Raw genomic sequence first — 24,103 nt, forward strand, 5'->3', positions numbered from 1 at the left:
TATCCATAGGGGGCAAGTATGATAATTACACTGCTAAGGGTGTAGCTATAGAGGACAAGTACAATAATAATGCTGGTGATAATTATAGATTGTTATAATAATCATAATAGATACACCTGTATCGCTGGTATTGGTATTGTACTCATACCCTATAGATACACCATTATCACCAGTATGATTATTGTACTCATCCCTTATAGATACACCCTTATCACCAACATTATTATTGTACTTGTCCTCTATAGTTAAACCCTTAGCAGTGTAATTATCAAACTTGCCCCCTATGGATACACCTTTGTCACTGGCATTATTTTACCCATCACTCGTAGATACACCCTTATCACGAATAGTATTATACTCATCCCCTATAGATACACCCTTATCATCAGTATCATTATTGTACTCATCCCCTATAGATACACCCTTATCATCAGTATCATTATTGTACTCATCCCCTATAGATACACCCTTATCATCAGTATCATTATTGTACTCATCCCCTATAGATACACCCTTATCATCAGTATCATTATTGTACTCATCCCCTATAGATACACCCTTATCAGTATCATTATTGTACTCATCCCCTATAGATACACCCTTATCATCAGTATCATTATTGTACTCATCCCCTATAGATACAGCCGTATCATCAGTATCATTATTGTACCCATCCCCTATAGATACACCCTTATCATCAGTATCATTATTGTACTCGTCCACTATAGATACACCATTATCATCAGTATCATTATTGTACTCGTCCACTATAGATACACCCTTATCATCAGTATCATTATTGTACTCATCCCCTATAGATACACCCTTATCATCAGTATCATTATTGTATTCATCCCCTATAGATACACCCGTATCATCAGTATCATTATTGTACTTGTTCACTATAGATACACCCTTATCATCAGTACCATTATTGTACTCATCCCCTATAGATACACCCTTATAATCAGTATCATTATTGTACTCGTCCACTATAGATACACCCTTATCATCAGTATCATTATTGTATTCATCCCCTATAGATACACCCTTATCATCAGTATCATTATTGTACTCGTCCACTATAGATACACCCGTATCATCAGTATCATTATTGTACTCATCCCCTATAGATACACCCTTATCATCAGTATCATTATTGTACTCATCCCCTATAGATACAACCTTATCATCAGTATCATTATTGTACCCATCCCCTATAGATACACCCGTATCATCAGTATCATTATTGTACTCATCCCCTATAGATACACCCTTATCATCAGTATCATTATTGTACTCATCCCCTATAGATACACCCTTATCATCAGTATCATTATTGTACTCATCCCCTATAGATACAACCTTATCATCAGTATCATTATTGTACCCATCCCCTATAGATACACCCGTATCATCAGTATCATTATTGTACTCATCCCCTATAGATACACCCTTATCATCAGTATCATTATTGTACTCGTCCACTATAGATACACCATTATCATCAGTATCATTATTGTACTCATCCCCTATAGATACACCCTTATCATCAGTATCATTATTGTACTCATCCCCTATAGATACAGCCGTATCATCAGTATCATTATTGTACTCATCCCCTATAGATACACCCTTGCCACCCGTATAATTATTGTGCTCGTCCCTTATACACCCTTATCAATAATAATACTAGTAATAGGGGTGTATCTATAAGGGACTAGTACAATAATAATACTAGTGATACATGTTTATACATAAGCGACGAGTGCAGTAATATTGGTGATAAGGGTGTATCTATAGGGGACGAGTGCAATAATAAGGCTGTATTATTCTCCTACGTGTCCCCTATAGACACACAGCCCCTGAAGTATAGGCGCCGCTCCGGATTTCATACAGCGCGCCATTGTCTGCAACGCCAGTCTCGGCCAGCAGAGGGCGCTTAGAAGGTAAAGCGCTGGGAGAAATCACGTGATTCCTGTAAAGCTCTTTTCTTCGTCGTAACATTGCGACAAGCTCGTAAAGCGGCGCCTGGCGGGGACCACGTGATCCCTGCCGGCTCTCCTTGGGTTGTCATCAGCGGGGCGACAGGCGGGTGAGTGACCGGCACCATCTGCCCGACAGTCGCGATACTCTGTGACTGTGAAGCCGCCGGGGCAGTGGGTATTAATTAACCCCTTCAGGGCAGGGACATGACTGTGTTCGGGGTACAACACCCTTCTGCCATCTTTGGGGTGTTGTTCCTGCAGTGACGGTGTTCGGACTGCGTGGGGCGCTACCATGATGGTGGGAGCCGGTTTGCAGGATGGTCTGTTGGACTAGTCGGACGCCGTCGCTGCTCGCGCTGCGGATCGCCGGGCGGCCAGGGATTTCTATTGGAACCATTGTGGTGGACGACGTCTTACAAAAAAGTGCGAATCTGGAGAGTTGTCCTCCCTCTGAGCGTCCGCTGCGCGGCGTGACCGTGATGTCAGGAGTGCGGCCGCTTCAGGACGCCGCGGCGCCAAATGGGCTGCCTGTACCCGGGGTCTATGTTATCTTACTTTGTGAATCTTTAACCCCTTCATGACGTAATAGAAACTGCGAGACACACAATTACATATCAGGACATTAACCCCTTCATGACACGGCCTATCAGGACATTAACCCCTTCATGACACGGCCTATCAGGACATTAACCCCTTCATGACACGGCCTATCAGGACATTAACCCCTTCATGACGTAATAGAAACTGCGAGACACACAATTACATATCAGGACGTTAACCCCTTCATGACGTAATAGAAACTGCGAGACACACAATTACATATCAGGACGTTAACCCCTTCATGACGTAATAGAAACTGCGAGACACACAATTACATATCAGGATGTGTTAACCCCTTCATGACACGGCCTATTTTGGGCTTAAGGACGCAACGATTTTTGGCGGATTTTCTTCTCCGTTTATCAAAAGCCATAACTTTTTTATTTTTCCGTCGACGCGGCCGTATGAGGGCTTGTTTTTTGCGTGGCGAGCTGTAGTTTTTATCGGTGCCACTCTTGGGTACATAGACTATATTGTAAAACTTTTATTTTTTTTTTTATGATAGCGGGGAAAGAAAACGCATCAATTCTGCCATAGATTTTTTTTTTTTTTTTTTACAGCGTTAATCATGCAGCATAAATGACACAATCCATTTTTTCTGCGGGTCGGTACGGTTACAATGATACCAAAATTCTTACATTTTTTTTAGGTTTTCCCACTTTTCTACAATAAAAACCCTTTTTCTGGGTAATCTTTTTTTTTTTTTTCTAAATTGCTGCATTCAAAGTCCTGTAACTTTTTTATTTTTTGATGTACAGCACTCTATGAGGGCTTATTTTTTGCGAGACGAGCTGTAGATTTTATTGGTACCATTTTGGGGTACATACGGCTTTTTTGATCACTTTTATTGCGTTTTTAGTGAGGCAACATGCTAAAAATTAGCATTTTGCCTCAGTTTTTTAGCGTTTTTTTCCCGTGCACAGTCAAAAGCATGTGCAACTTATTGTACGCGTCGTTACGGACGCGACAATACCAAATATGTGGGGTTTTATTTTTTTTTTACCTTTTTTTTTATGCTAATCTGAGAAAAAGCATTAAAAAATGTTTTTTTTAACTCTTTTTTTACATTTTTTTAAATTCTTTTTTTAATCTTTGATTTTTTTATTCATTTTTTTAATCTTTGTTTTTTTTACACTATTTGAGTTCCTCTGAGGGACTTTCACCACTGCCCTGATGATCGCTGGTATAAGGCATGGCAGAGCTACTGCTCTCCCATGCCTTATCGCTTGTACAGCGATTATAGGCACAGGCAATACAGGACTCCAGTGTCTGGCATCCTGTTGCCATGGTGACAGGCCGGGCTCTCGCGATGACATCGCCAGAGCCGGCCGGAGGCACACAGGGAGCGCGCTCCCTCTGTGAACTCTTTCCCTGCCGCGATCTACTTAGATCTCCGATGCCCCCCCCCCCCCCCCCCCCCCGCTGTTGCAGCCGGAGGCCGGCTGTGACTGACAGCCGGCTCCCACTGTGGGATAGTGCGGGATCATATGTGATCCTGTGCTATCTCCAGGACGTAAGTTTACGTCCTGTTGCGGGAAGTACAAGGCTCCCAGGACGTAAACTTATGTCCTGCAGCGGGAAGGGGTTACAGGGGTTGTCTCGCGGCAGCAAGTTGGGGTATACGCTTCTGTATGGCCATATTAATGCACTTTGTAATATACATTGTGCATTAAATATGAGCCATACAGAAGTTATACACTTACCTTCCCTGCACTGGCGTCCCCGTTGCCATGGAGCCGTGTAACTTCAGCGTCTAATCGCCCTATTAGACGCGCTTGCGCAGTCCGGTCTTCTCCTTTCAGCACGAGCCGCTTCAGTGTGTTCCCCGCTACAGCTCTTCTGCGCATGCCACTGCTCGGGAGCGCGCTGCAGCGGCCATTCTGTACCTTCCTCTGTTAGAGGAAGGTGCAGAAACTGGAGAAGCCACCCATGTAAGTGAGGGGTCGGGGGTGATGTGTGCGCTGGGGGGCCTGCCGCCGGGCCCCGGAGCCTTCGTCTGTTGTCAGGGGCCTGCCGCCGGGCCCCGGAGCCTTCGTCTGTTGTCAGGGGCCTGCCGCCGGGCCCCGGAGCCTTCGTCTGTTGTCAGGGGCCTGCCGCCGGGCCCCGGAGCCTTCGTCTGTTGTCAGGGGCCTGCCGCCGGGCCCCGGAGCCTTCGTCTGTTGTCAGGGGCCTGCCGCCGGGCCCCGGAGCCTTCGTCTGTTGCCAGGGGCCTGCCGCCGGGCCCCGGGGCCTTCGTCTGTTGCCAGGGGCCTGCCGCTGGGCCCCGGGGCCTTCGTCTGTTGCCAGGGGCCTGCCGCTGGGCCCCGGGGCCTAGCGCAAGGGAGTGGGGGCCTAGTGCCAGTTACCTGCTGCCTGGCGGTGGGTGACTGTGGCCTAAGAGCGTGTGCCGTGGTCGGCGGCCGCGGTGGGTCCGGTCGGCGGCTGCGGGGCATCTGGTTGTCATGGAGACACAGCTGGTAGCGTCTCGGGAGCGCGCACGTCGGGCTACAGCGAGCGACGGGAAAACAGCCGGCGGCCATCTTGGGAAAATTTTTATAAGTTACTGAAACGCTGGAACTGTAAGTACAAACCAGCTAGAAAAATCATTTACAGGGGGGCTTAGTAATGTATGCTTAATAAGGGGGACTGGGCAAAAAAAAATCACTGCTTCCTCGAGACAACCCCTTTAAGAGAGAAAAAAATCTCCCTTATTTTGTGTCTTTTGGCCCCCATAGACGGCTGCTTTTCGCCCTCTGTGCGGCGAGCTGCTGCCTGCAGTAACTAGTCTGCGGGGGTGCGGGGCTATATGTAAGGCCTGCAGTAACTAGTCTGCGGAGGTGCGGGGCTATATGTAAGGCCTGCAGTAACTAGTCTGCGGAGCGCGGGGCTATATGTAAGGCCTGCAGTAACTAGTCTGCGGGGGTGCGGGGCTATATGTAAGGCCTGCAGTAACTAGTCTGCGGAGGTGCGGGGCTATATGTAAGGCCTGCAGTAACTAGTCTGCGGAGCGCGGGGCTATATGTAAGGCCTGCAGTAACTAGTCTGCGGGGGTGCGGGGCTATATGTAAGGCCTGCAGTAACTAGTCTGCGGGGGTGCAGGGCTATATGTAAGGCCTGCAGTAACTAGTCTGCGGGGGTGCGGGGCTATATGTAAGGCCTGCAGTAACTAGTCTGCGGAGGTGCGGGGCTATATGTAAGGCCTGCAGTAACTAGTCTGCGGAGCGCGGGGCTATATGTAAGGCCTGCAGTAACTAGTCTGCGGGGGTGCGGGGCTATATGTAAGGCCTGCAGTAACTAGTCTGCGGGGGTGCGGGGCTATATGTAAGGCCTGCAGTAACTAGTCTGCGGAGCGCGGGGCTATATGTAAGGCCTGCAGTAACTAGTCTGCGGGGGTGCGGGGCTATATGTAAGGCCTGCAGTAACTAGTCTGCGGGGGTGCGGGGCTATATGTAATGCCTGCAGTAACTAGTCTGTGGGAGTGCGGGGCTATATGTAAGGCCTGCAGTAACTAGTCTGCGGGGGTGCGGGGCTATATGTAAGGCCTGCAGTAACTAGTCTGCGGAGGAGGGAGGCTATATGTAAGGCCTGCAGTAACTAGTCTGCGGGGGTGCGGGGCTATATGTAAGGCCTGCAGTAACTAGTCTGCGGAGGTGCGGGGCTATATGTAAGGCCTGCAGTAACTAGTCTGTGGAGGTGCGGGGCTATATGTAAGGCCTGCAGTAACTAGTCTGCGGGGGTGCGGGGCTATATGTAAGGCCTACAGTAACTAGTCTGCGGAGGTGCGGGGCTATATGTAAGGCCTGCAGTAACTAGTCTGCGGGGGTGCGGGGCTATATGTAAGGCCTGCAGTAACTAGTCTGCGGGGGTGCGGGGCTATATGTAAGGCCTGCAGTAACTAGTCTGCGGAGGTGCGGGGCTATATGTAAGGCCTGCAGTAACTAGTCTGCGGAGCGCGGGGCTATATGTAAGGCCTGCAGTAACTAGTCTGCGGGGGTGCGGGGCTATATGTAAGGCCTGCAGTAACTAGTCTGCGGAGGTGCGGGGCTATATGTAAGGCCTGCAGTAACTAGTCTGCGGAGCGCGGGGCTATATGTAAGGCCTGCAGTAACTAGTCTGCGGGGGTGCGGGGCTATATGTAAGGCCTGCAGTAACTAGTCTGCGGGGGTGCAGGGCTATATGTAAGGCCTGCAGTAACTAGTCTGCGGGGGTGCGGGGCTATATGTAAGGCCTGCAGTAACTAGTCTGCGGAGGTGCGGGGCTATATGTAAGGCCTGCAGTAACTAGTCTGCGGAGCGCGGGGCTATATGTAAGGCCTGCAGTAACTAGTCTGCGGGGGTGCGGGGCTATATGTAAGGCCTGCAGTAACTAGTCTGCGGGGGTGCGGGGCTATATGTAAGGCCTGCAGTAACTAGTCTGCGGGGGTGCGGGGCTATATGTAAGGCCTGCAGTAACTAGTCTGCGGGGGTGCGGGGCTATATGTAAGGCCTGCAGTAACTAGTCTGCGGAGCGCGGGGCTATATGTAAGGCCTGCAGTAACTAGTCTGCGGGGGTGCGGGGCTATATGTAAGGCCTGCAGTAACTAGTCTGCGGAGGTGCGGGGCTATATGTAAGGCCTGCAGTAACTAGTCTGCGGAGCGCGGGGCTATATGTAAGGCCTGCAGTAACTAGTCTGCGGGGGTGCGGGGCTATATGTAAGGCCTGCAGTAACTAGTCTGCGGGGGTGCAGGGCTATATGTAAGGCCTGCAGTAACTAGTCTGCGGGGGTGCGGGGCTATATGTAAGGCCTGCAGTAACTAGTCTGCGGAGGTGCGGGGCTATATGTAAGGCCTGCAGTAACTAGTCTGCGGAGCGCGGGGCTATATGTAAGGCCTGCAGTAACTAGTCTGCGGGGGTGCGGGGCTATATGTAAGGCCTGCAGTAACTAGTCTGCGGGGGTGCGGGGCTATATGTAAGGCCTGCAGTAACTAGTCTGCGGAGCGCGGGGCTATATGTAAGGCCTGCAGTAACTAGTCTGCGGGGGTGCGGGGCTATATGTAAGGCCTGCAGTAACTAGTCTGCGGGGGTGCGGGGCTATATGTAATGCCTGCAGTAACTAGTCTGTGGGAGTGCGGGGCTATATGTAAGGCCTGCAGTAACTAGTCTGCGGGGGTGCGGGGCTATATGTAAGGCCTGCAGTAACTAGTCTGCGGAGGAGGGAGGCTATATGTAAGGCCTGCAGTAACTAGTCTGCGGGGGTGCGGGGCTATATGTAAGGCCTGCAGTAACTAGTCTGCGGAGGTGCGGGGCTATATGTAAGGCCTGCAGTAACTAGTCTGTGGAGGTGCGGGGCTATATGTAAGGCCTGCAGTAACTAGTCTGCGGGGGTGCGGGGCTATATGTAAGGCCTACAGTAACTAGTCTGCGGAGGTGCGGGGCTATATGTAAGGCCTGCAGTAACTAGTCTGCGGGGGTGCGGGGCTATATGTAAGGCCTGCAGTAACTAGTCTGCGGGGGTGCGGGGCTATATGTAAGGCCTGCAGTAACTAGTCTGCGGAGGTGCGGGGCTATATGTAAGGCCTGCAGTAACTAGTCTGCGGAGCGCGGGGCTATATGTAAGGCCTGCAGTAACTAGTCTGCGGGGGTGCGGGGCTATATGTAAGGCCTGCAGTAACTAGTCTGCGGAGGTGCGGGGCTATATGTAAGGCCTGCAGTAACTAGTCTGCGGAGCGCGGGGCTATATGTAAGGCCTGCAGTAACTAGTCTGCGGGGGTGCGGGGCTATATGTAAGGCCTGCAGTAACTAGTCTGCGGGGGTGCAGGGCTATATGTAAGGCCTGCAGTAACTAGTCTGCGGGGGTGCGGGGCTATATGTAAGGCCTGCAGTAACTAGTCTGCGGAGGTGCGGGGCTATATGTAAGGCCTGCAGTAACTAGTCTGCGGAGCGCGGGGCTATATGTAAGGCCTGCAGTAACTAGTCTGCGGGGGTGCGGGGCTATATGTAAGGCCTGCAGTAACTAGTCTGCGGGGGTGCGGGGCTATATGTAAGGCCTGCAGTAACTAGTCTGCGGGGGTGCGGGGCTATATGTAAGGCCTGCAGTAACTAGTCTGCGGGGGTGCGGGGCTATATGTAATGCCTGCAGTAACTAGTCTGTGGGGGTGCGGGGCTATATGTAAGGCCTGCAGTAACTAGTCTGCGGGGGTGCGGGGCTATATGTAAGGCCTGCAGTAACTAGTCTGCGGGGGTGCCGGGCTATATGTAAGGCCTGCAGTAACTAGTCTGTGGAGCGCGGGGCTATATGTAAGGCCTGCAGTAACTAGTCTGCGGGGGTGCCGGGCTATATGTAAGGCCTGCAGTAACTAGTCTGCGGAGCGCGGGGCTATATGTAAGGCCTGCAGTAACTAGTCTGCGGGGGTGCGGGGCTATATGTAAGGCCTGCAGTAACTAGTCTGCGGGGGTGCGGGGCTATATGTAATGCCTGCAGTAACTAGTCTGTGGGAGTGCGGGGCTATATGTAAGGCCTGCAGTAACTAGTCTGCGGGGGTGCGGGGCTATATGTAAGGCCTGCAGTAACTAGTCTGCGGGGGTGCGGGGCTATATGTAAGGCCTGCAGTAACTAGTCTGCGGAGGTGCGGGGCTATATGTAAGACCTGCAGTAACTAGTCTGTGGGGGTGCGGGGCTATATGTAAGGCCTGCAGTAACTAGTCTGCGGAGGTGCGGGGCTATATGTAAGGCCTGCAGTAACTAGTCTGCGGGGGTGCGGGGCTATATGTAAGGCCTGCAGTAACTAGTCTGCGGGGGTGCGGGGCTATATGTAAGGCCTGCAGTAACTAGTCTGCGGAGGTGCGGGGCTATATGTAAGGCCTGCAGTAACTAGTCTGTGGAGGTGCGGGGCTATATGTAAGGCCTGCAGTAACTAGTCTGCGGGGGTGCGGGGCTATATGTAAGGCCTGCAGTAACTAGTCTGCGGGGGTGCGGGGCTATATGTAATGCCTGCAGTAACTAGTCTGTGGGAGTGCGGGGCTATATGTAAGGCCTGCAGTAACTAGTCTGCGGGGGTGCGGGGCTATATGTAAGGCCTGCAGTAACTAGTCTGCGGGGGTGCGGGGCTATATGTAAGGCCTGCAGTAACTAGTCTGCGGAGGTGCGGGGCTATATGTAAGACCTGCAGTAACTAGTCTGTGGGGGTGCGGGGCTCTATGTAAGGCCTGCAGTAACTAGTCTGCGGGGGTGCGGGGCTATATGTAAGGCCTGCAGTAACTAGTCTGCGGAGGTGCGGGGCTATATGTAAGGCCTGCAGTAACTAGTCTGCGGGGGTGCGGGGCTATATGTAAGGCCTGCAGTAACTAGTCTGCGGGGGTGCGGGGCTATATGTAAGGCCTGCAGTAACTAGTCTGCGGAGGTGCGGGGCTATATGTAAGGCCTGCAGTAACTAGTCTGTGGAGGTGCGGGGCTATATGTAAGGCCTGCAGTAACTAGTCTGCGGGGGTGCGGGGCTATATGTAAGGCCTACAGTAACTAGTCTGCGGAGGTGCGGGGCTATATGTAAGGCCTGCAGTAACTAGTCTGCGGGGGTGCGGGGCTATATGTAAGGCCTGCAGTAACTAGTCTGCGGGGGTGCGGGGCTATATGTAAGGCCTGCAGTAACTAGTCTGCGGAGGTGCGGGGCTATATATAAAGGCCTGCAGTAACTAGTCTGCGGGGGTGCGGGGCTATATGTAAGGCCTGCAGTAACTAGTCTGCGGGGGTGCGGGGCTATATGTAAGGCCTGCAGTAACTAGTCTGTGGAGGTGCGGGGCTATATGTAAGGCCTGCAGTAACTAGTCTGCGGAGGTGCGGGGCTATATGTAAGGCCTGCAGTAACTAGTCTGCGGAGGTGCGGGGCTATATGTAAGGCCTGCAGTAACTAGTCTGCGGGGGTGCGGGGCTATATGTAAGGCCTGCAGTAACTAGTCTGCGGAGGAGGGAGGCTATATGTAAGGCCTGCAGTAACTAGTCTGCGGAGGTGCGGGGCTATATGTAAGACCTGCAGTAACTAGTCTGCGGAGGTGCGGGGCTATATGTAAGGCCTGCAGTAACTAGTCTGCGGAGGTGCGGGGCTATATGTAAGGCCTGCAGTAACTAGTCTACGGGGGTGCGGGGCTATATGTAAGGCCTGCAGTAACTAGTCTGCGGGGGTGCGGGGCTATATGTAAGGCCTGCAGTAACTAGTCTGCGGAGGTGCGGGGCTATATGTAAGGCCTGCAGTAACTAGTCTGCGGAGCGCGGGGCTATATGTAAGGCCTGCAGTAACTAGTCTGCGGGGGTGCGGGGCTATATGTAAGGCCTGCAGTAACTAGTCTGCGGGGGTGCGGGGCTATATGTAAGGCCTGCAGTAACTAGTCTGCGGGGGTGCGGGGCTATATGTAATGCCTGCAGTAACTAGTCTGTGGGGGTGCGGGGCTATATGTAAGGCCTGCAGTAACTAGTCTGCGGGGGTGCGGGGCTATATGTAAGGCCTGCAGTAACTAGTCTGCGGGGGTGCGGGGCTATATGTAAGGCCTGCAGTAACTAGTCTGCGGAGCGCGGGGCTATATGTAAGGCCTGCAGTAACTAGTCTGCGGGGGTGCGGGGCTATATGTAAGGCCTGCAGTAACTAGTCTGTGGAGGTGCGGGGCTATATGTAAGGCCTGCAGTAACTAGTCTGCGGGGGTGCGGGGCTATATGTAAGGCCTGCAGTAACTAGTCTGCGGGGGTGCGGGGCTATATGTAAGGCCTGCAGTAACTAGTCTGCGGAGCGCGGGGCTATATGTAAGGCCTGCAGTAACTAGTCTGCGGGGGTGCGGGGCTATATGTAAGGCCTGCAGTAACTAGTCTGCGGGGGTGCGGGGCTATATGTAATGCCTGCAGTAACTAGTCTGTGGGGGTGCGGGGCTATATGTAAGGCCTGCAGTAACTAGTCTGCGGGGGTGCGGGGCTATATGTAAGGCCTGCAGTAACTAGTCTGCGGGGGTGCGGGGCTATATGTAAGGCCTGCAGTAACTAGTCTGCGGAGGTGCGGGGGCTATATGTAAGACCTGCAGTAACTAGTCTGTGGGGGTGCGGGGCTATATGTAAGGCCTGCAGTAACTAGTCTGCGGAGGTGCGGGGCTATATGTAAGGCCTGCAGTAACTAGTCTGCGGGAGGTGCGGGGCTATATGTAAGGCCTGCAGTAACTAGTCTGCGGGGGTGCGGGGCTATATGTAAGGCCTGCAGTAACTAGTCTGCGGGGGTGCGGGGCTATATGTAAGGCCTGCAGTAACTAGTCTGCGGGGGGTGCGGGGCTATATGTAAGGCCTGCAGTAACTAGTCTGCGGAGGTGCGGGGCTATATGTAAGGCCTGCAGTAACTAGTCTGCGGGGGTGCGGGGCTATATGTAAGGCCTGCAGTAACTAGTCTGCGGGGGTGCGGGGCTATATGTAAGGCCTGCAGTAACTAGTCTGCGGGGGTGCGGGGGCTATATGTAAGGCCTGCAGTAACTAGTCTGCGGAGGTGCGGGGCTATATGTAAGGCCTGCAGTAACTAGTCTGCGGGGGTGCGGGGCTATATGTAAGGCCTGCAGTAACTAGTCTGCGGGGGTGCGGGGCTATATGTAAGGCCTGCAGTAACTAGTCTGTGGAGGTGCGGGGCTATATGTAAGGCCTGCAGTAACTAGTCTGCGGAGGTGCGGGGCTATATGTAAGGCCTGCAGTAACTAGTCTGCGGAGGTGCGGGGCTATATGTAAGGCCTGCAGTAACTAGTCTGCGGGGGTGCGGGGCTATATGTAAGGCCTGCAGTAACTAGTCTGCGGAGGAGGGAGGCTATATGTAAGGCCTGCAGTAACTAGTCTGCGGAGGTGCGGGGCTATATGTAAGACCTGCAGTAACTAGTCTGCGGAGGTGCGGGGCTATATGTAAGGCCTGCAGTAACTAGTCTGCGGAGGTGCGGGGCTATATGTAAGGCCTGCAGTAACTAGTCTACGGGGGTGCGGGGCTATATGTAAGGCCTGCAGTAACTAGTCTGCGGGGGTGCGGGGCTATATGTAAGGCCTGCAGTAACTAGTCTGCGGAGGTGCGGGGCTATATGTAAGGCCTGCAGTAACTAGTCTGCGGAGCGCGGGGCTATATGTAAGGCCTGCAGTAACTAGTCTGCGGGGGTGCTGGGCTATATGTAAGGCCTGCAGTAACTAGTCTGCGGGGGTGCGGGGCTATATGTAAGGCCTGCAGTAACTAGTCTGCGGGGGTGCGGGGCTATATGTAATGCCTGCAGTAACTAGTCTGTGGGGGTGCGGGGCTATATGTAAGGCCTGCAGTAACTAGTCTGTGGAGGTGCGGGGCTATATGTAAGGCCTGCAGTAACTAGTCTGCGGGGGTGCGGGGCTATATGTAAGGCCTGCAGTAACTAGTCTGCGGGGGTGCGGGGCTATATGTAAGGCCTGCAGTAACTAGTCTGCGGAGCGCGGGGCTATATGTAAGGCCTGCAGTAACTAGTCTGCGGAGGTGCCGGGCTATATGTAAGGCCTGCAGTAACTAGTCTGCGGAGCGCGGGGCTATATGTAAGGCCTGCAGTAACTAGTCTGCGGGGGTGCGGGGCTATATGTAAGGCCTGCAGTAACTAGTCTGCGGGGGTGCGGGGCTATATGTAATGCCTGCAGTAACTAGTCTGTGGGAGTGCGGGGCTATATGTAAGGCCTGCAGTAACTAGTCTGCGGGGGTGCGGGGCTATATGTAAGGCCTGCAGTAACTAGTCTGCGGGGGTGCGGGGCTATATGTAAGGCCTGCAGTAACTAGTCTGCGGAGGTGCGGGGCTATATGTAAGACCTGCAGTAACTAGTCTGTGGGGGTGCGGGGCTATATGTAAGGCCTGCAGTAACTAGTCTGCGGAGGTGCGGGGCTATATGTAAGGCCTGCAGTAACTAGTCTGCGGAGGTGCGGGGCTATATGTAAGACCTGCAGTAACTAGTCTGTGGGGGTGCGGGGCTATATGTAAGGCCTGCAGTAACTAGTCTGCGGAGGTGCGGGGCTATATGTAAGGCCTGCAGTAACTAGTCTGCGGGGGTGCGGGGCTATATGTAAGGCCTGCAGTAACTAGTCTGCGGGGGTGCGGGGCTATATGTAAGGCCTGCAGTAACTAGTCTGCGGAGGTGCGGGGCTATATGTAAGGCCTGCAGTAACTAGTCTGTGGAGGTGCGGGGCTATATGTAAGGCCTGCAGTAACTAGTCTGCGGGGGTGCGGGGCTATATGTAAGGCCTGCAGTAACTAGTCTGCGGGGGTGCGGGGCTATATGTAATGCCTGCAGTAACTAGTCTGTGGGAGTGCGGGGCTATATGTAAGGCCTGCAGTAACTAGTCTGCGGGGGTGCGGGGCTATATGTAAGGCCTGCAGTAACTAGTCTGCGGGGGTGCGGGGCTATATGTAAGGCCTGCAGTAACTAGTCTGCGGAGGTGCGGGGCTATATGTAAGACCTGCAGTAACTAGTCTGTGGGGGTGCGGGGCTCTATGTAAGGCCTGCAGTAACTAGTCTGCGGGGGTGCGGGGCTATATGTAAGGCCTGCAGTAACTAGTCTGCGGAGGTGCGGGGCTATATGTAAGGCCTGCAGTAACTAGTCTGCGGGGGTGCGGGGCTATATGTAAGGCCTGCAGTAACTAGTCTGCGGGGGTGCGGGGCTATATGTAAGGCCTGCAGTAACTAGTCTGCGGAGGTGCGGGGCTATATGTAAGGCCTGCAGTAACTAGTCTGTGGAGGTGCGGGGCTATATGTAAGGCCTGCAGTAACTAGTCTGCGGGGGTGCGGGGCTATATGTAAGGCCTACAGTAACTAGTCTGCGGAGGTGCGGGGCTATATGTAAGGCCTGCAGTAACTAGTCTGCGGGGGTGCGGGGCTATATGTAAGGCCTGCAGTAACTAGTCTGCGGGGGTGCGGGGCTATATGTAAGGCCTGCAGTAACTAGTCTGCGGAGGTGCGGGGCTATATATAAAGGCCTGCAGTAACTAGTCTGCGGGGGTGCGGGGCTATATGTAAGGCCTGCAGTAACTAGTCTGCGGGGGTGCGGGGCTATATGTAAGGCCTGCAGTAACTAGTCTGTGGAGGTGCGGGGCTATATGTAAGGCCTGCAGTAACTAGTCTGCGGAGGTGCGGGGCTATATGTAAGGCCTGCAGTAACTAGTCTGCGGAGGTGCGGGGCTATATGTAAGGCCTGCAGTAACTAGTCTGCGGGGGTGCGGGGCTATATGTAAGGCCTGCAGTAACTAGTCTGCGGAGGAGGGAGGCTATATGTAAGGCCTGCAGTAACTAGTCTGCGGAGGTGCGGGGCTATATGTAAGACCTGCAGTAACTAGTCTGCGGAGGTGCGGGGCTATATGTAAGGCCTGCAGTAACTAGTCTGCGGAGGTGCGGGGCTATATGTAAGGCCTGCAGTAACTAGTCTACGGGGGTGCGGGGCTATATGTAAGGCCTGCAGTAACTAGTCTGCGGGGGTGCGGGGCTATATGTAAGGCCTGCAGTAACTAGTCTGCGGAGGTGCGGGGCTATATGTAAGGCCTGCAGTAACTAGTCTGCGGAGCGCGGGGCTATATGTAAGGCCTGCAGTAACTAGTCTGCGGGGGTGCGGGGCTATATGTAAGGCCTGCAGTAACTAGTCTGCGGGGGTGCGGGGCTATATGTAAGGCCTGCAGTAACTAGTCTGCGGGGGTGCGGGGCTATATGTAATGCCTGCAGTAACTAGTCTGTGGGGGTGCGGGGCTATATGTAAGGCCTGCAGTAACTAGTCTGCGGGGGTGCGGGGCTATATGTAAGGCCTGCAGTAACTAGTCTGCGGGGGTGCGGGGCTATATGTAAGGCCTGCAGTAACTAGTCTGCGGAGCGCGGGGCTATATGTAAGGCCTGCAGTAACTAGTCTGCGGGGGTGCGGGGCTATATGTAAGGCCTGCAGTAACTAGTCTGTGGAGGTGCGGGGCTATATGTAAGGCCTGCAGTAACTAGTCTGCGGGGGTGCGGGGCTATATGTAAGGCCTGCAGTAACTAGTCTGCGGGGGTGCGGGGCTATATGTAAGGCCTGCAGTAACTAGTCTGCGGAGCGCGGGGCTATATGTAAGGCCTGCAGTAACTAGTCTGCGGGGGTGCGGGGCTATATGTAAGGCCTGCAGTAACTAGTCTGCGGGGGTGCGGGGCTATATGTAATGCCTGCAGTAACTAGTCTGTGGGGGTGCGGGGCTATATGTAAGGCCTGCAGTAACTAGTCTGCGGGGGTGCGGGGCTATATGTAAGGCCTGCAGTAACTAGTCTGCGGGGGTGCGGGGCTATATGTAAGGCCTGCAGTAACTAGTCTGCGGAGGTGCGGGGCTATATGTAAGACCTGCAGTAACTAGTCTGTGGGGGTGCGGGGCTATATGTAAGGCCTGCAGTAACTAGTCTGCGGAGGTGCGGGGCTATATGTAAGGCCTGCAGTAACTAGTCTGCGGGGGTGCGGGGCTATATGTAAGGCCTGCAGTAACTAGTCTGCGGGGGTGCGGGGCTATATGTAAGGCCTGCAGTAACTAGTCTGCGGGGGTGCTGGGCTATATGTAAGGCCTGCAGTAACTAGTCTGCGGGGGTGCGGGGCTATATGTAAGGCCTGCAGTAACTAGTCTGCGGAGGTGCGGGGCTATATGTAAGGCCTGCAGTAACTAGTCTGCGGGGGTGCGGGGCTATATGTAAGGCCTGCAGTAACTAGTCTGCGGGGGTGCGGGGCTATATGTAAGGCCTGCAGTAACTAGTCTGCGGGGGTGCGGGGCTATATGTAAGGCCTGCAGTAACTAGTCTGCGGAGGTGCGGGGCTATATGTAAGGCCTGCAGTAACTAGTCTGCGGGGGTGCGGGGCTATATGTAAGGCCTGCAGTAACTAGTCTGCGGGGGTGCGGGGCTATATGTAAGGCCTGCAGTAACTAGTCTGTGGAGGTGCGGGGCTATATGTAAGGCCTGCAGTAACTAGTCTGCGGAGGTGCGGGGCTATATGTAAGGCCTGCAGTAACTAGTCTGCGGAGGTGCGGGGCTATATGTAAGGCCTGCAGTAACTAGTCTGCGGGGGTGCGGGGCTATATGTAAGGCCTGCAGTAACTAGTCTGCGGAGGAGGGAGGCTATATGTAAGGCCTGCAGTAACTAGTCTGCGGAGGTGCGGGGCTATATGTAAGACCTGCAGTAACTAGTCTGCGGAGGTGCGGGGCTATATGTAAGGCCTGCAGTAACTAGTCTGCGGAGGTGCGGGGCTATATGTAAGGCCTGCAGTAACTAGTCTACGGGGGTGCGGGGCTATATGTAAGGCCTGCAGTAACTAGTCTGCGGGGGTGCGGGGCTATATGTAAGGCCTGCAGTAACTAGTCTGCGGAGGTGCGGGGCTATATGTAAGGCCTGCAGTAACTAGTCTGCGGAGCGCGGGGCTATATGTAAGGCCTGCAGTAACTAGTCTGCGGGGGTGCTGGGCTATATGTAAGGCCTGCAGTAACTAGTCTGCGGGGGTGCGGGGCTATATGTAAGGCCTGCAGTAACTAGTCTGCGGGGGTGCGGGGCTATATGTAATGCCTGCAGTAACTAGTCTGTGGGGGTGCGGGGCTATATGTAAGGCCTGCAGTAACTAGTCTGTGGAGGTGCGGGGCTATATGTAAGGCCTGCAGTAACTAGTCTGCGGGGGTGCGGGGCTATATGTAAGGCCTGCAGTAACTAGTCTGCGGGGGTGCCGGGCTATATGTAAGGCCTGCAGTAACTAGTCTGCGGAGCGCGGGGCTATATGTAAGGCCTGCAGTAACTAGTCTGCGGGGGTGCGGGGCTATATGTAAGGCCTGCAGTAACTAGTCTGCGGGGGTGCGGGGCTATATGTAATGCCTGCAGTAACTAGTCTGTGGGAGTGCGGGGCTATATGTAAGGCCTGCAGTAACTAGTCTGCGGGGGTGCGGGGCTATATGTAAGGCCTGCAGTAACTAGTCTGCGGGGGTGCGGGGCTATATGTAAGGCCTGCAGTAACTAGTCTGCGGAGGTGCGGGGCTATATGTAAGACCTGCAGTAACTAGTCTGTGGGGGTGCGGGGCTATATGTAAGGCCTGCAGTAACTAGTCTGCGGAGGTGCGGGGCTATATGTAAGGCCTGCAGTAACTAGTCTGCGGGGGTGCGGGGCTATATGTAAGGCCTGCAGTAACTAGTCTGCGGGGGTGCGGGGCTATATGTAAGGCCTGCAGTAACTAGTCTTCGGAGGTGCGGGGCTATATGTAAGGCCTGCAGTAACTAGTCTGTGGAGGTGCGGGGCTATATGTAAGGCCTGCAGTAACTAGTCTGCGGGGGTGCGGGGCTATATGTAAGGCCTACAGTAACTAGTCTGCGGGGGTGCGGGGCTATATGTAAGGCCTGCAGTAACTAGTCTGCGGAGGTGCGGGGCTATATGTAAGGCCTGCAGTAACTAGTCTGCGGGGGTGCGGGGCTATATGTAAGGCCTGCAGTAACTAGTCTGTGGAGGTGCGAGGCTATATGTAAGGCCTGCAGTAACTGGTCTACGGGGGTGCGGGGCTATATGTAAGGCCTGCAGTAACTAGTCTGCGGGGGTGCGGGGCTATATGTAAGGCCTGCAGTAACTAGTCTGCGGAGGTGCGGGGCTATATGTAAGGCCTGCAGTAACTAGTCTGCGGGGGTGCGGGGCTATATGTAAGGCCTGCAGTAACTAGTCTGCGGGGGTGCTGGGCTATATGTAAGGCCTGCAGTAACTAGTCTGTGGGGGTGCGGGGCTATATGTAAGGCCTGCAGTAACTAGTCTGCGGAGGTGCGGGGCTATATGTAAGGCCTGCAGTAACTAGTCTGCGGGGGTGCGGGGCTATATGTAAGGCCTGCAGTAACTAGTCTGCGGAGGTGCGGGGCTATATGTAAGGCCTGCAGTAACTAGTGTGCGGTGGTGCGGGGCTATATGTAAGGCCTGCAGTAACTAGTCTGCGGAGGTGCGGGGCTATATGTAAGGCCTGCAGTAACTAGTCTGCGGAGGTGCGGGGCTATATGTAAGGCCTGCAGTAACTAGTCTGTGGAGGTGCGAGGCTATATGTAAGGCCTGCAGTAACTGGTCTACGGGGGTGCGGGGCTATATGTAATGCCTGCAGTAACTAGTCTGCGGAGGTGCGGGGCTATATGTAAGGCCTGCAGTAACTAGTCTGCGGGGGTGCGGGGCTATATGTAAGGCCTGCAGTAACTAGTCTGCGGAGGTGCGGGGCTATATGTAAGGCCTGCAGTAACTAGTCTGTGGGGGTGCGGGGCTATATGTAAGGCCTGCAGTAACTAGTCTGCGGGGGTGCGAGGCTATATGTAAGGCCTGCAGTAGCTAGTCTGTGGAGGTGCGGGGCTATATGTAAGGCCTGCAGTAACTAGTCTGTGGAGGTGCGGGGCTATATGTAAGGCCTGCAGTAACTAGTCTGCGGAGGTGCGAGGCTATATGTAAGGCCTGCAGTAACTAGTCTGCGGGGGTGCGCGGCTATATGTAAGGCCTGCAGTAACTAGTCTGCGGGGGTGCGGGGCTATATGTAAGGCCTGCAGTAACTAGTCTGTGGAGGGAGGCTATATGTAAGGCCTGCAGTAACTAGTCTGCGGGGGTGCGGGGCTATATGTAAGGCCTGCAGTAACTAGTCTGCGGTGGTGCGGGGCTATATGTAAGGCCTGCAGTAACTAGTCTGTGGAGGTGCGGGGCTATATGTAAGGCCTACAGTAACTAGTCTGTGGAGGTGCTGGGCTATATGTAAGGCCTGCAGTAACTAGTCTGTGGAGGTGCGGGGCTATATGTAAGGCCTGCAGTAACTAGTCTGTGGAGGGAGGCTATATGTAAGGCCTGCAGTAACTAGTCTGCGGGGGTGCGGGGCTATATGTAAGGCCTGCAGTAACTAGTCTGCGGTGGTGCGGGGCTATATGTAAGGCCTGCAGTAACTAGTCTGTGGAGGTGCGGGGCTATATGTAAGGCCTACAGTAACTAGTCTGTGGAGGTGCTGGGCTATATGTAAGGCCTGCAGTAACTAGTCTGCGAAGGTGCGGGGCTATATGTAAGGCCTGCAGTAATTAGTCTGCGGAGGTGCGGGGCTATATGTAAGGCCTGCAGTAACTAGTCTGCGGAGGGAGGCTATATGTAAGGCCTGCAGTAACTAGTCTGTGGAGGTGCGGGGCTATATGTAAGGCCTGCAGTAACTAGTCTGTGGAGGTGCGAGGCTATATGTAAGGCCTGCAGTAACTAGTCTGCGGAGGTGCGGGGCTATATGTAAGGCCTGCAGTAACTAGTCTGCGAAGGTGCGGGGGTATATGTAAGGCCTGCAGTAACTAGTCTGCGGAGGTGCGGGGCTATATGTAAGGCCTGCAGTAACTAGTCTGTGGAGGTGCGGGGCTATATGTAAGGCCTGCAGTAACTAGTCTGCGGAGGTGCGGGGCTATATGTAAGGCCTGCAGTAACTAGTCTGTGGGGGTGCGGGGCTATATGTAAGGCCTGCAGTAACTAGTCTGCGGAGGGAGGCTATATGTAAGGCCTGCAGTAACTAGTCTGCGGGGGTGCGGGGCTATATGTAAGGCCTGCAGTAACTAGTCTGCGGAGGTGCGGGGCTATATGTAAGGCCTGCAGTAACTAGTCTGCGGTGGTGCGGGGCTATATGTAAGGCCTGCAGTAACTAGTCTGCGGAGGTGCGGGGCTATATGTAAGGCCTGCAGTAACCAGTCTGTGGAGGTGCGGGGCTATATGTAAGGCCTGCAGTAACTAGTCTGCGGGGGTGCGAGGCTATATGTAAGACCTGCAGTAACTAGTCTGCGGGGGTGCGGGGCTATATGTAAGGCCTGCAGTAACTGGTCTGCGGGGGTGCGGGGCTATATGTAAGACCTGCAGTAACTAGTCTGCGGGGGTGCGGGGCTATATGTAAGGCCTGCAGTAACTAGTCTGTGGAGGTGCGGGGCTATATGTAAGGCCTGCAGTAACTGGTCTGCGGGGGTGCGGGGCTATATGTAAGACCTGCAGTAACTAGTCTGCGGGGGTGCGGGGCTATATGTAAGGCCTGCAGTAACTAGTCTGTGGTGGTGCGGGGCTATATGTAAGGCCTGCAGTAACTAGTCTGCGGAGGTGCGGGGCTATATGTAAGGCCTGCAGTAACTAGTCTACGGAGGTGCTGGGCTATATGTAAGGCCTGCAGTAACTAGTCTGCGGGGGTGCGAGGCTATATGTAAGGCCTGCAGTAACTGGTCTGCGGGGGTGCGGGGCTATATGTAAGGCCTGCAGTAACTAGTCTGTGGTGGTGCGGGGCTATATGTAAGGCCTGCAGTAACTAGTCTGCGGAGGTGCGGGGCTATATGTAAGGCCTGCAGTAACTAGTCTGCGGAGGTGCGGGGCTATATGTAAGGCCTGCAGTAACTAGTCTGCGGAGGTGCGGGGCTATATGTAAGGCCTGCAGTAACCAGTCTGCGGAGGTGCGGGGCTATATGTAAGGCCTGCAGTAACCAGTCTGTGGAGGTGTGGGGCTATATGTAAGGCCTGCAGTAACTAGTCTGCGGGGGTGCGGGGCTATATGTAAGGCCTGCAGTAACTAGTCTGCGGGGGTGCGGGGCTATATGTAAGGCCTGCAGTAACTAGTCTGCGGGGGTGCGGGGCTATATGTAAGGCCTGCAGTAACTAGTCTGCGGGGGTGCGGGGCTATATGTAATGCCTGCAGTAACTAGTCTGCGGAGGTGCCGGGCTATATGTAAGGCCTGCAGTAACTAGTCTGCGGAGGTGCCGGGCTATATGTAAGGCCTGCAGTAACTAGTCTGCGGGGGTGCGGGGCTATATGTAAGGCCTGCAGTAACTAGTCTGCGGGGGTGCGGGGCTATATGTAAGGCCTGCAGTAACTAGTCTGCGGGGGTGCGGGGCTATATGTAAGGCCTGCAGTAACTAGTCTGCGGGGGTGCGGGGCTATATGTAATGCCTGCAGTAACTAGTCTGCGGAGGTGCCGGGCTATATGTAAGGCCTGCAGTAACTAGTCTGCGGGGGTGCGGGGCTATATGTAAGGCCTGCAGTAACTAGTCTGCGGAGGTGCGGGGCTATATGTAAGGCCTACAGTAACTAGTCTGCGGAGGTGCGGGGCTATATGTAAGGCCTGCAGTAACTAGTCTGCGGGGGTGCGGGGCTATATGTAAGGCCTGCAGTAACTAGTCTGCGGGGGTGCGGGGCTATATGTAAGGCCTGCAGTAACTAGTCTGCGGGGGTGCGGGGCTATATGTAAGGGCTGCAGTAACTAGTCTGTGGAGGTGCGGGGCTATATGTAAGGCCTGCAGTAACTAGTCTACGGAGGTGCTGGGCTATATGTAAGGCCTGCAGTAACTAGTCTGCGGGGGTGCGGGGCTATATGTAAGGCCTGCAGTAACTAGTCTGCGGAGGTGCGGGGCTATATGTAAGGCCTGCAGTAACTAGTCTGCGGAGGTGCTGGGCTATATGTAAGGCCTGCAGTAACTAGTCTGCGGGGGTGCGGGGCTATATGTAAGGCCTGCAGTAACTAGTCTGCGGAGGTGCGGGGCTATATGTAAGGCCTGCAGTAACTAGTCTGCGGCGGTGCGGGGCTATATGTAAGGCCTGCAGTAACTAGTCTGCGGAGGAGGGAGGCTATATGTAAGGCCTGCAGTAACTAGTCTGTGGAGGTGCGGGGCTATATGTAAGGCCTACAGTAACTAGTCTGCGGAGGTGCGGGGCTATATGTAAGGCCTGCAGTAACTAGTCTGCGGGGGTGCGGGGCTATATGTAAGGCCTGCAGTAACTAGTCTGCGGAGGTGCGGGGCTATATGTAAGGCCTGCAGTAACTAGTCTGCGGAGGTGCGGGGCTATATGTAAGGCCTGCAGTAACTAGTCTGTGGGGGTGCGGGGCTATATGTAAGGCCTGCAGTAACTAGTCTGCGGGGGTGCGAGGCTATATGTAAGGCCTGCAGTAGCTAGTCTGTGGAGGTGCGGGGCTATATGTAAGGCCTGCAGTAACTAGTCTGTGGAGGTGCGGGGCTATATGTAAGGCCTGCAGTAACTAGTCTGCGGAGGTGCGAGGCTATATGTAAGGCCTGCAGTAACTAGTCTGCGGGGGTGCGCGGCTATATGTAAGGCCTGCAGTAACTAGTCTGCGGGGGTGCGGGGCTATATGTAAGGCCTGCAGTAACTAGTCTGTGGAGGGAGGCTATATGTAAGGCCTGCAGTAACTAGTCTGCGGGGGTGCGGGGCTATATGTAAGGCCTGCAGTAACTAGTCTGCGGTGGTGCGGGGCTATATGTAAGGCCTGCAGTAACTAGTCTGTGGAGGTGCGGGGCTATATGTAAGGCCTACAGTAACTAGTCTGTGGAGGTGCTGGGCTATATGTAAGGCCTGCAGTAACTAGTCTGTGGAGGTGCGGGGCTATATGTAAGGCCTGCAGTAACTAGTCTGTGGAGGGAGGCTATATGTAAGGCCTGCAGTAACTAGTCTGCGGGGGTGCGGGGCTATATGTAAGGCCTGCAGTAACTAGTCTGCGGTGGTGCGGGGCTATATGTAAGGCCTGCAGTAACTAGTCTGTGGAGGTGCGGGGCTATATGTAAGGCCTACAGTAACTAGTCTGTGGAGGTGCTGGGCTATATGTAAGGCCTGCAGTAACTAGTCTGCGAAGGTGCGGGGCTATATGTAAGGCCTGCAGTAATTAGTCTGCGGAGGTGCGGGGCTATATGTAAGGCCTGCAGTAACTAGTCTGCGGAGGGAGGCTATATGTAAGGCCTGCAGTAACTAGTCTGTGGAGGTGCGGGGCTATATGTAAGGCCTGCAGTAACTAGTCTGTGGAGGTGCGAGGCTATATGTAAGGCCTGCAGTAACTAGTCTGCGGAGGTGCGGGGCTATATGTAAGGCCTGCAGTAACTAGTCTGCGAAGGTGCGGGGGTATATGTAAGGCCTGCAGTAACTAGTCTGCGGAGGTGCGGGGCTATATGTAAGGCCTGCAGTAACTAGTCTGTGGAGGTGCGGGGCTATATGTAAGGCCTGCAGTAACTAGTCTGCGGAGGTGCGGGGCTATATGTAAGGCCTGCAGTAACTAGTCTGTGGGGGTGCGGGGCTATATGTAAGGCCTGCAGTAACTAGTCTGCGGAGGGAGGCTATATGTAAGGCCTGCAGTAACTAGTCTGCGGGGGTGCGGGGCTATATGTAAGGCCTGCAGTAACTAGTCTGCGGAGGTGCGGGGCTATATGTAAGGCCTGCAGTAACTAGTCTGCGGTGGTGCGGGGCTATATGTAAGGCCTGCAGTAACTAGTCTGCGGAGGTGCGGGGCTATATGTAAGGCCTGCAGTAACCAGTCTGTGGAGGTGCGGGGCTATATGTAAGGCCTGCAGTAACTAGTCTACGGAGGTGCTGGGCTATATGTAAGGCCTGCAGTAACTAGTCTGCGGGGGTGCGAGGCTATATGTAAGACCTGCAGTAACTAGTCTGCGGGGGTGCGGGGCTATATGTAAGGCCTGCAGTAACTGGTCTGCGGGGGTGCGGGGCTATATGTAAGACCTGCAGTAACTAGTCTGCGGGGGTGCGGGGCTATATGTAAGGCCTGCAGTAACTAGTCTGT

The 24,103-nt window shown here is 54.0% G+C and overlaps 1 protein-coding gene across 2 annotated transcripts in view; it reads left to right on the forward strand.

The window, feature by feature from the left end:
• Nucleotides 1-1,973: 1,973 nt before the first annotated feature.
• MRPL28 (mitochondrial ribosomal protein L28) overlaps nt 1,974-24,103 on the forward strand; it is a 64,421-nt gene continuing 42,291 nt past the window's right edge. Inside the window, exon 1 of one of the 2 annotated variants that reach the window (XM_066577244.1) lies at nt 1,974-2,095. The gene's annotated coding sequence lies outside the window, so the exon portion shown is untranslated. The remainder of the gene's footprint in view (nt 2,096-24,103) is intronic. The other variant, XM_066577245.1, reaches the window with a different exon arrangement.

Source organism: Eleutherodactylus coqui, chromosome 8 (assembly GCF_035609145.1).
Source record: "Eleutherodactylus coqui strain aEleCoq1 chromosome 8, aEleCoq1.hap1, whole genome shotgun sequence".
NCBI classification, from domain to species: domain Eukaryota; kingdom Metazoa; phylum Chordata; class Amphibia; order Anura; family Eleutherodactylidae; genus Eleutherodactylus; species Eleutherodactylus coqui.